This window comes from Chanodichthys erythropterus, chromosome 1 (assembly GCF_024489055.1).
Source record: "Chanodichthys erythropterus isolate Z2021 chromosome 1, ASM2448905v1, whole genome shotgun sequence".
Classification (NCBI taxonomy): domain Eukaryota; kingdom Metazoa; phylum Chordata; class Actinopteri; order Cypriniformes; family Xenocyprididae; genus Chanodichthys; species Chanodichthys erythropterus.
In genome coordinates, this window is record NC_090221.1 from 226642 (window position 1) to 238924 (window position 12283).

At 35.3% G+C, this 12283-nt stretch overlaps 1 long non-coding RNA gene across 2 annotated transcripts; it reads left to right on the forward strand.

Moving 5' to 3' along the window:
• Positions 1-457: 457 nt before the first annotated feature.
• On the forward strand, positions 458-4503 carry LOC137036439 (uncharacterized). Of its 2 annotated transcripts, XR_010897208.1 has the most exons (7): positions 458-489; positions 813-892; positions 1002-1059; positions 1182-1223; positions 1484-1559; positions 3510-3578; positions 3850-4501. It is a non-coding gene; the product is annotated as an uncharacterized lncRNA (long non-coding RNA). The 2 variants fall into 2 exon arrangements; XR_010897201.1 differs by having other exon boundaries at positions 459-489; positions 813-1223; positions 3850-4503.
• The last annotated feature ends 7780 nt before the right edge of the window (positions 4504-12283 follow it).

Sequence of the window (12283 nt, forward strand, 5' to 3'; positions counted from 1 at the left end):
ACACATAATATATAAAACTGTTCCTGACACTTTTCTTAAGTGTAACTGACACACTTCTGTTGAATATTTACTTAAAAGAAATGATTTAGTGTCTTTGAAAAAGTCCGTTAGCATCTCAACCGTTTTCAGAAGCGGTTGGCTAACTCTATATTTTGAGCCCTTGTTTAATGAAAGTTTGGGCTTTTAATCTCATCGTTATGTGTAGATGAGATGTTTTGATAGCTTTGTTAACGTTTTGCTGGCATATTATCAATGAATGATGGTAAACTTACTTATTTATTTAACCTAAAAGTATGCGCTGGCTGTACCGTTAATCGGTGACGTCACTTACATGAGCGCGAATATTAGCTGAAACTATTTCAAACACGGTTTGATCTCTAATGGTAAACAAATATTGATAAAAATTGTTCTGTAATTTCAGGGACGACAGAAAACCCCTCCAACAAAGGGTAAATTCCAAAGTTTGCAGCATTTCTGGAGGAAACACAGGTGAACTGAGAAAGCTCATTAAATATTTTAAAATGCATTTATTTCACAATATATTTTACCTATATCACCATGCATCTGCAGTTTTCTTTTGTAAAATTATTTTTAATGCATTAGTTAAGAAGGCTTTGACATCCAAACGTAAGTGACACTGTATGTACAATAGTGAATTCTAATACTAAAAATATAAATTCTGTTAACTTAAGAAATTATTTTTTTAATATTATGTATTTTATTCTTTCCACCTCTGCTCTAGCTTGGTTCCTTGTAATAAACCTGTAATAAATGTGGTTGGCTCTGTGACAAATTGAATGTTATGTTCCTAGATCCTTCCATGCAGATGGCCTCCTGCACCCCAGCAGAGCTGAGCGACCTCCTGTCAAAGGCCATGAACCAGATGACTATTGTAAGCAAAACCTCAATCATTCACTACACTACTGTTGAAAAGTTGTGGGTCTGTAAGATTTTTACATGTCTTTGAAAGAAGTCTCACATTTTAAAATCATTAACCCCAGGTTGTTTCAGTGAGGTTGTTCTTGAAAGGCCTGTAGGCTAAATAATCAGCTAAAAGAGGTAACATACGTGACAAGTATAATGTTATAATGCTTGTAGTTATAATCATTTATTTAACTATTATGATAACAGGATATCATGGTCATTAATCTATTTTATTGTATTTCTCTGTCTATTTGTAGTTATGTTTGCCAGTGACAGACGCCATACTGTTCCACTCAAAGGTATTTATTTATTTGTATACGTGCATGCATTTTTTAATGATATATTCTTAAATATTTTTACTTATAAATGCTGATTGTGGTCCAGGGGGTCGACAACTTTAGGCAAGTAAGTTATTTTCGACAGAAATCTGGGCAGCTTACTCATTGCTCATACTCTTAGCCTCTAATGTGTTTGAATTTATATCATCAATGCAATATCAGGGGGTAAAGATATCATTAGAGTTCTTACAGTTATGGCTGTACTATGCTCTTGTTACCAGATGAGATGTAATCTCTAGCGTTTGGAGCTGTGATTCTTCAGGACAAGATGCCATTCACACTTGATACATGAAGATGGTGAGTTTCACAATAGCTGCACAGTCACAAATCAAGAGACTGACTCAAGCTTTCATCCTTATGAGCTCACCCATATGTAGGGATGGGTACCGAAACATGGTATTAAACAGGCCCCGGGGCTAAATTCTGAAAGACCAGAGTATCGATAAGCTTGAACAATATTGGTTCTGCCGTCGGTACTGGAGAAATTACACGCACTATTCATTATTGCTATATAGATGTTAGGGCTGGGGAAAAAAAATCGATTCACCTATCGCAATTTGTTTATGATTTAAAAAAAAAAAAAAAATTTATTCCAGAATCAATATTAATTCATATGAAATTTCTCTATTTTAGTCCTTGCCTATAGACGAGGTGGACAGAAGTTACCCACTCTTGTGTCATTATCAATGCTTGTCACGTGACGTAAACCAGTCCTGCTGTTAACGAGCAGAATTACTGAAGGAAAGAAACAACAACAGAAAAAGTGAAAAACTTCCAGGCACAGCCTTAGATGAAATCAACCAAAGATAAAAAAAAGACCTTAAAGGGTTAGTTCACCCAAAAATGAGAATTATCCCATGATTTACTCACCCTCAAGCCATCCTAGATGTATATGACTTTCTTCTTTTAAACAAACACAATCGGAGATATATTTAAAAATGTCCTGCACTACAAAAAAATTTTCTTACTTAGTATTTTTGTATTGTTTATATTCCAAATATCTAGAAATTGTTAAATCAAGATGCCTTTTCTAGATAATTAAAATTACATAAAATATTTCTTGTTTTCTGGGGGGGGGGGGTAAGAAAAATCTTGTTTCTGTTTGAAATCCCAAGATGAAATTCAAAAATCTAAAATCTGTTACAGTTGCCGATGGATATTGCCGCGCATATTGTGGGCAGCCTATAACACATCTCGATTGAGACAGACTGCTTCAAAGCTCATATGTGCTGTGATGCACGGAATATCTGTGATCACATAAACAGTAACATCTTCTCAGCATGTTTAATAATAGAACCTGTTATAATCTGTGATTTTGTCTACACTGGATGAGGAGTGACGCAACACAACAAATTCCTGACAGTAAGCGGGCTCCGCGTTCTATTTTCAACAGTCGGTCAGCTTTTAGCTGTTGAGGCGCGACACAAAAAAAGTCATGTCTGGTGTAGACACGGTGTTAGTTGTTGTTTAGAGTTGTTTAATCCTCCTCTGCTGAGATCTTGAGAGATTTAATGTCTTTTATCTTCAGTTGATTTCATCTATAAAGCAATGTTAATTATGTTCTTAATTTGTATATAATAAAAAGAACCGATAAGAATACCGTTGAAGTACCCGATCAATAATTAACAGTAGCAATACTGTTAGAACTATAACGATACCTATCCCTACCCATATGACATAACTGACATAACTTCTATGAGTCACATGAAATAACTTCTTAAGGCTGTCCTAACCTAATGTAGCTCTACCCAACCACTGCATGGAGGCTGAAAGATGGCTTCCTGAAGATGAAAGGACAATATGGACTTGAGGAGGGGAAATACTTTATATGATATGTGAGGATAAGGAGGGGTGTTTTATTCCAACTCTAGTCTTCATACAACGTGTTTGTCAGGATGGTTGTTATTTTGTAAGATTAGGGAGAGACTGTACCTCTCATTTGTGTGTCTTGTGTACTATAATTTTAGAACAGGAGCTTGTACTCCTTTGATTTGATTGAAAAGTTTCAGATGGAGCTGTTTTTTACTTTCTGTTCCCATTATGTTCATTTACATGCAAACAGCTCATGGTGAAATTTTTCTAGCATTTATATATACTACTACTATTACTACTATTAATATTGTTCATATTATTAAACAAAATTAACAAGATCTTTTAAAAACATAATATAATGACTTTATTATAAAAGGACCCACTATGAAAATACAGTTTTACAGTGTTATTCGTGTCTTTCCTTTTACTTTATAGCACATCACTGACAGGCTTTCCTGTGTAACACTGATTCAAGTTTTCCACCATTGTATTTATCCAAATGAGGTTTGTAAATGCATGGATGTTTCATATTTTGCATTAATTATTTCTCTTATATGAAAATTACAATGTAAAAGAAGACGTGACAAGGTCATTGGTCTTCTCACAAAATGCCACGTTAGAGGAATATTCAGAGGGGCGAATTGAAATAATTTCTTTTGGGCATTATCATGCCCACTAAAACTAAACCTGGAATGATAATTTGTGTTACCAGATGAGATACTTTGTAATGGGTATGTATGATGTATGATTTTGATCTGTACTATTTCTGTTTCAGGTTCTCAGGGATCCCCAGTTGAAGGCATCAGGACATCAGATGTTGGCCTGGACAGATGTACCAACAGTACACCACAAAGACCTCTGCTTTTAAATGGATGGCTGATTACTACCATGTTCTGTGCGGGTATTATTATAGCAAAACTGAGCACCTGTGACAGTGGGATTTCTAATTTTAAAGAATAGTCATACATCAGTAAATTATTTATTTATTTTTTTATTTAAAAATTTGAAAGGATTTTTAAAAGTTGCAAACTTTTTTCTCCAGTTACAAAAACAGCTACACCTTTTCAAATTCTTCATTGGGGGTGCACAAATCCTATTTCACAAATTAAGAAATTCATATGCTCACATTTAAGCCGTGCTCTTCAGACACTGTAACAGTCCTGATATGATGTCACACTTTGCAGTATCTTTTTTATTAACATGAATTCAAATTTTAACAAATATATTCAAAATGTAAAGATATACAATCTGACAATCTGATCTTGTCATTATTAATCAATCAGTAATCAACACTGCACCACCCCGAAATTACATGCACTGTAGAAGTATGGTTTTGGCAAGAAATGAACAGTAGCTAAATATTTATTATAAATGCTACTATTTGACATTCAGTATTTTAGTCTATATTAAAGGGATACAAGTCTCTTTTATGTATGATTTTTTTTTTTATTACAAACTGTTTTTGTTTGTTTGTTTGTTTGTTTTTAGCTAGCACTTAATATTTCTTTAATGTTACCACATGAGAATAGCCAAACAGTGTAGGTGATTCACAAAATCATACACAAAGAAATGTGCATGATTGGCCAAAGTTTTACTGATCTACAAACAAATTGAGCTTATGAATTTCTTAATTTGTGATTTGTAGAATAGGTTTAGTGCACCTGCAATGAAAAAGATTAAAGGCAGCGGCTATTTGCACTAAGTGACAATAGCACATTTTCTTACACTAGGTGAAAATAGTGATAGATTCTATTTACACCATGTAAAGTATCAATTCTTTGCAATAAGAGTAAATAGATGCTATCTATAGGCCTACTTAATATTGGCAGATACTATTTGCACCTCAGTATTTTTGTACATTAACAGGATGCAATAATATAGAGTGTAAATGATTGTATTTATTAAAATGATTAAATGGATGCTGCCTTATTGGTAGAATAAAACCCTCCCTACACCTTCTCCTAACCCTACCCAATAAACATTTTTAATATTATTAAACACTCGTTCAGTTTAGTTCCGCTTTTAGAACATTATTTTCATTTTTATTGAAAATAAATGTGAGCTTAGCAAAAGGCAGATTTGAACCTGCATCAAAAGCCAGAACTCCCTACTCTCTACTGCTGTGTCACTGAAGACGTTGCCTTCTGTGCTTCTTTTTAAAACTTGAGTGGCCCAAAAGCTAGTGTAAATAGCGTTTGCCAACAAGGGACGCTATTTGCACTTTATGTAAATAGACACTCTGAAATTTAAAAGGTGTAACTGTTGTGTTGTGTTTTTGAGAGAGAAAGGAACTAAGTTTTCAACTACTAAAACATTTTGATGACTTCACTGAAATATTGTCTACACCTTCCACTGTCAGTTGCTCAGTTTCACTACAATAATGCCAGATACAATACAGCATGTGCATAATTGAGTCGCTGTTCTAACAGCTGGGGGCTATAGAGAACCACCTGCACTGCAAATTTTCAGGAGTGACATTCGCATTTATCCAATTACAGGAGTGAATCCGTTAAATCATTGGGGCACTTCATGAATTGACACTGGTTTACATTTAGATAAAGATGAAATATTTTAATTTTGATATAAATGTCAATAATAATTATGAAATAAATTTAAATATTCATAAACCTTGAAATTAAAAAAGTAATTAAAAATATATATTTTATTGTCCATTGTATTGAAATTGTGGGTTACATCTTTGTCACCCTTTTCATCCCTGATGAGTTTACATCCCTGTTACAAGAGCAAGGAACTTACATTTTAATTGCAAAGGAAAACCAATTCATCGTCTATATTCTTCTGTCCTCCATTTTTAAGGGTAAGATTTCTTTATAAATCATCTAGTGACCCATATGTCTTTATTTTTGTTGAACACAAAAGGAGAGAGTCATATAGTCTCAGTCACAGCAAGAAAAGAAACTGATGGCGTAGTCTGACTCAGGCTGTCAGTCTCTTGATGTTCTGCCTTACATCTCCTTTTGTGCTCCAATAAAAATAACACATTTGGTACAAAAGAACATGACCAGTTTTATACTTGAGTAAATATTGCTTTTAATTTGTAGCTTGAGACTATTTATAATAGCTAATAATTAACTTGTATACCTCTTTGTGTGTATTTGAGAGTAAATGCCTTTTCTATGTTAGTCTTGTATAGAAGGTTTGTATGCTCTAACGATGTAGGCTATTTGTACCTGTATTTTGTAAATATTAAAGCAATGTTAACTGAATGTGATGTGTGATTATTTTGTAAACAGGCTTATCTTTTAGTATTAAGTGTTTGAGATTTTTAAAATAAGTAGAAAATGTGTTAATTGTATAGAGTTATTTCACCCAAATGAAATCAACATCAACGTTGGGTAAGCAAACCAGTTAGATCGATTTCATGTTGAATTCGTGTTGATCTACAACGTCGTTTCACTCAGCTGAAATCAACATCGTTTCGACGTTAGGTAAGCAAACCAATTAGATCGATTTTATGTTGAATATGTGTTGATTCTACAACGTCGTTTCAACCATCCGAAAATCAACATCGTTTCAACGTTCGGTAACCAAACCAATTGCGTCGATTTTCCGTTAGATTTGAATGGAGTGTCTGACGTTGATTCAACATTACCCCGATGAGCAAACTGATGCCGGATCAACGTCGGAGATCAACGTCGTTTCGATGTCACGAGAAACGTCGTTTCTACGTTGATTCTATGTCAGTTTGCTATCTGGGGTGTGTGTGTGTGTGTGTGTGTGTGTGTGTGTGTGCGCGTGTGTGTGTTTGAGAGTGTTTTAAATGCGATTACTTGGGTTTTGTTTAACTATGAAACATGAAATGTGGAGTTATCTGCTTTTGCCAAAAAAACGACTGTTGGCGTTATCTGCTTTTGCTAAAAAACAAAGTTTTAATATATATATAAAACATACTTTCAATGAATTTTAATTTTTTAATTTACCTGTATTTTTTAGAGTTATCATTACTTAATCAAAACAGCCCAACTGCAGTTTGATTGTTATACCTTGGAATGCAGAATAAAAAAAAACATGATTTGTGAGAATTCATAAAAATGGAGTTATCTGTTTTTGCAAATAAACTCTTCAATTATACATGCAACCCCATAGAACTATAGACATGTAAAAACATATCTGAATGCATTTTTAGGAAATGTTCTGTGTTACATATTTTTACCGATTTATGCCGTCCTACCGCGACTATTTTTGGCCGGGGACACGACGTCGCCGTCGGACCAATGTTTGCTGGGATCCGAAAATAGCACTATTGTATCTGGGTAAGATTTAAACCAACAACCAATGAAAAAAAAAAAAAAAGCATATCCTGGAATTGTTCACCATCATCCTCGTTCACCCACAGAGGAAAACACTGGAGCTCTGAGCATCACTTTGAGCACAGAATAAGTCATGATCTCCTATTTTAATGTTACAACTCAGGGGCGTAAATCGCGGGGGGGACGGGGGGGACATGACCCCCCCTATCTGAGTGCTGTCCCCCCCAAAAAATATAATTAAAAAACACTCTAAGTATTGTAAATAAATGATATATCCTTAAAATAATTGTGTAAGAAGCAAAGCAATACAAACGCAAACAGGCGTTTTAAGTTTAGAAACATTTTGAGTCACCCCTCCCTTGCCTCACAGTGGTTTGGTCCACCGCGCACGTCACACTCGTGCGTGTAGAAATCCGGCGGCGCCGGCGGGAGAGAAGACAGACGGTAGTTGAGAGGAGCTCTAGTAAGTAGGCTGTTTAGGCTATTTTATTCAAACACATCGGATGAAGTGGTTATTTTTGCTTTAATGCTGACGACGCTGAGTAATTAGTCATAACAAAAAAAAGCAAGATGATAACATGATTTTTTTTTTTCCGTGAGTCCGCTATTTGGTTTCAGGCTTTCGAGGAGTGCACATGTGTATGCAAAGCCTACAAAATCTTATCAATTGACAAACTAAAAATAAGTCGACAGAGCCCTCTGCTATGAACACTAAAATGCAGATCAAAATCATTCTAGATGCTGGCAGTGTGCAAAGCTAACTTACATCTGATAACAAAGTCTTTCTGTAGGCCTAAAGGAGAGCATATCAATACAAAATACAGGGTATTGTCCTTTGGACAAGTAAATTGGTCACTTGTCCGACCAAAAAAGTTGTCTGGAAAAAATTTGATGTTTTTTTGGTGTAAATATAATTTATTCTGAAGCTATATTCTCAACAGTGTTCCGTCAGCTTTTGCATATTTATATCTGCATATTTGTGATATTTACCCCAAGGGCATTTTTTCCCCTAATCTTATTACATGCTTCATCTTTTATTTCATTTTTTTTTTACATTTGATCAATAAATTCAATAAGAAAAATAAAGCAGGACTGTTATGAATCAAATTAAATAATTTACACTGAAAAATTACAACTGCATTAAATAATGTTATGATATTCTTTAAATATTTTTGAATATACAAATAAGAAATGTTGGGAAAATTTAAACATGAAACTGAACTGGCAGTAGGTGGTGGCAAGTGACTGTCCTAGTCATTCATTCAAACGACTGATTCATTCAAGAATGAGGCAGGTGTTTTGGAATAGGCTATTACTGATTCTTGACTCAACCGATTCGTTCAAAACGCTGAAGCATTCATTAATAAAATATTTATTATTAAATATTTATATCCCAACATTTCCAGAATTTGGGTTGTACTTCAGTTATGAAAGGAGTTCAATTCAGTTATAATATCAATCGCCACTTACACTAAATGTAATAGAATCATGCTTGCGTTTTGGTGACTCCCTAACTATTTTTGTTATTGTTGTTTTAATCAGGACAAGTAAAGCTCTCTTTCTCTTGCCCCTTCAAGAAATTAAGCGTTAATGTCGAGCCCCGGACGGCCCCGGCCCAATTTAACCCCTGCATATATCCTTTATAAGTAAAATTTTGGCTGTATTATTTGTGTCCCCTTCAAAAATTGCTCTTGAGAAATGTTATGTTTATTGTCCCCCCCTACTGTCCGATGAAATTTACGCCCCTGGTTACAACAAATTAACAGCTTGTTTGACACAAACAATGACAACTTGACTGCTGTTAGAGAATGTTTCCCAGATAATCAGCATCAGTTTTTCATGAGTGTCTGAAAATCAACAATTTTACAGCCTGTTCACTGAAAACACCTGCTCAGTAGTCTAGACCTAGTTATATTTTCGTTATCACACGATGACTGACATTTTGTCACATTAAACATCTCTCTCTCCAAAAAGGCTTAATAATTTTATTAGCACTAAATAAATTCAATGGTCACTTTAAAAATCATGTCATATTGGATATTTGTCATTCTTGCCTGTCTTTAAAACGTGAGAGAACTGGTTTATGTATATATATCTGGCCACTGTATTTGGCCATCTGCTAACGTCTTCTATCCACTCGACTACACGGATCTGATAGCCGGATACCATTTGATAAAGTCAGCTTTTTAAAATAACTATCTGTCTGTGTTGCTTAATCTGCTCGCGAAGCTGTAGATATATCACTTTCGGAGTTGCTAACACGTTAGAACCTATGGGGAACAACACCACTTCCATTGCCAAAATGCGCGCGCATACGTAGCTACGTCATCATTGTGTACAAACAGTAAAGCAAATATAGCAGCACTTTTCTCCGGTTCAGGATCGCGTAGGCCATTAGATTTTGGCGGGCCGGAAGGTCCAAAAATATGGCTACCGACTTGTCGCGGGATTTCATTATTCAATTTCCAGTAGCCACTGAATTTACAACGCTATCTCACGACCAATTCGTACTTATTCTCCGAGGTGGCTATTTCGTATAAATTCATACGACCTCACTCGTGCAAATTCGTACGATTTGTCTAAACCCCAGTGACGGTTAGGTTTAGGGGCGGGGTTTGGGGTAGGTCATTCGTATGAATTCATACGAATTTGTCAACTCATAAAATACATACGATTTAGCAAAAAACGTATGAATTAGTACGAGTGAGGTCGTATGAATTCCCAGCTAACCAAAATACGTGACTGTTACGTAACTGCAACGTAATTTGGTGACCAAACTTTCGTCGTGGCGACGTAAAAGTGAAAGGTGCCTATACGTCGCCACAACGTAACTTTGTGACGTTGCCAGTTAGTAACTGCGACGTCGTGGCAACGTTGTGTATCAATAGTTGTGTGTTGGTCATCAGTTGGTAATTCTTATATTTATTTATTTTTCTATGGGCGGACATGCAGTAGTTTAACCTAATTTATGTCCTCATTTGCCCAAACTAATGTAAAGGCTATTCCAACAGCTGTGAACGATGAATGCAGACTCGAAATAAATTCAATTAATTTATTTTGAAAAACACACAGAACATGAACAAAACTCCAAATAAAAATAATAAAATACACCCAAACTATAAATAAAAACATATAGCCTACAGCGAAACATAAAATAAAGCATTCAAAACGTTTAAACGCAGTATTATTAAAACATATTATGCTATGCTAGCATAACATTTTGCTAACATATATTCCAGACGATCAAAGAAAGATACCATATAATCACAGAGGTAAAAATATTAACAAAAGTACTTAAAGTAGACTGTGGGTAATGTTACTTAACCAATCTGACGCAGTTGTTGAACTTTATTGCTATAAAACTGACGAGAAACACGGAGAAACGTCGACGCTGTCCTCTCCAGCAGCTTGAATGTTTTCCCGGTTGCCATGGCAACTCTAACGGCCACCTGCACTAACGTAAACATAACAATAAAAAAAGGTTTTGCGTCTTTCCAAAGTTAACTTTATACATTTTTATAAAAGCCATTTATTCGTTGTCACCTCGGAAAAATAAATTCTTCTCTCAGAAAAATTAACTTTACACTCTTATCAACATACTGTGGGCACGCGCGCACTACATTTGTGGAGGCGCGCGCTGTATGTCACGTCACTATATATAAAAACCAGTCATCCATACTCTGATTTGGTGAAAAGAAACATTTTTGTTCTTAAGGGGACATTTCAGTCTTGTGTCTGACATTTAATTACACGTTTTATATTGCAAATTCTGGTAATAATAACATATAAAGAATGTGTAAATGATGGTAATGAAATTACGAGCACATGACGTTGCTGCTACGTTGCCAGTAAGTCATGGAATGACCATTATATTACGAATAGAGGACGTATCTGGAACGTCCTTGGTAATCTTGTAACGTTTGGAGAACGTACTGACGACGTTGTGATATGGTAATTTGATGGTAATATTATTACGGGCATACAACGTTGTAGTTACGTTACTAGTAAGTCATGGAATTACCAATATATTACGAATAGAGGACGTATCTGGAACGTTCTGGGTAATCTTATAACGTTAGGAGAACGTACTGACGACGTTGTGAGATGGTAATCTGAAGGTAATGAAATTACTGGCATGCGACGTCGTAGTTACGTTGTCAGTTAGTAAGTCATGACATTACCAAAAAGTACGAATACATTCGTAACTGTTACGTCGTGTGTTAGCTGGGTTCATACGATTTAGCCACCTCGTAAAATACGTACGAATTGCCGTGAGATCGGGTTAGAATTTACCACTGATAGGCCGGCGGTGCATCTGTATACACGAACGACTCACTTTCCTCACGCAGCTGACCACTGACTCTCCTCAGCTGGCGACTCACTTTCCTCACGCAGCGAACGACTCACTTTCCGCAGCCGGCGACTCACTTTCCTCACGCAGCAATTGACTCTCCTCACGTTTATTTTAAAATACTGATGGTACAATAACTATACATCTAGTAAAGTTTATCATTTTTTGTGTTGTAATTGTAATTTATTCTGAAGCAATATTCCCATCAGTGTTCTGTAAACTGTAGATGTAAACTGTAAATCATCAGATCTGTATACGCTCCCTTAAAGGGATAGGTCAATCAAAAATAAAAATTCTGTCATCCTTGCCTTACCTTCTAGTTGTTCCGAACCTGTATGAGTTTCATTCTTCTGTTGAACTAAAAATATATTTTTGAATGTCAGTAAACAGACAACTGACTGTAGCGAGTGACTTTCATAGTAGGAAAAAAAAAACACTATGGAAATCATTGGTTACCATCAACTGTCTGGTTACTGACATTCTTCAAAATATCATCCTTTTTAGTTCAACAGAAGAAAGAAACTCATAGGTTTGGAACAACTAGAGTGTAAGTCAATGATGACAGAATTATCATTTAGGTTTAACTA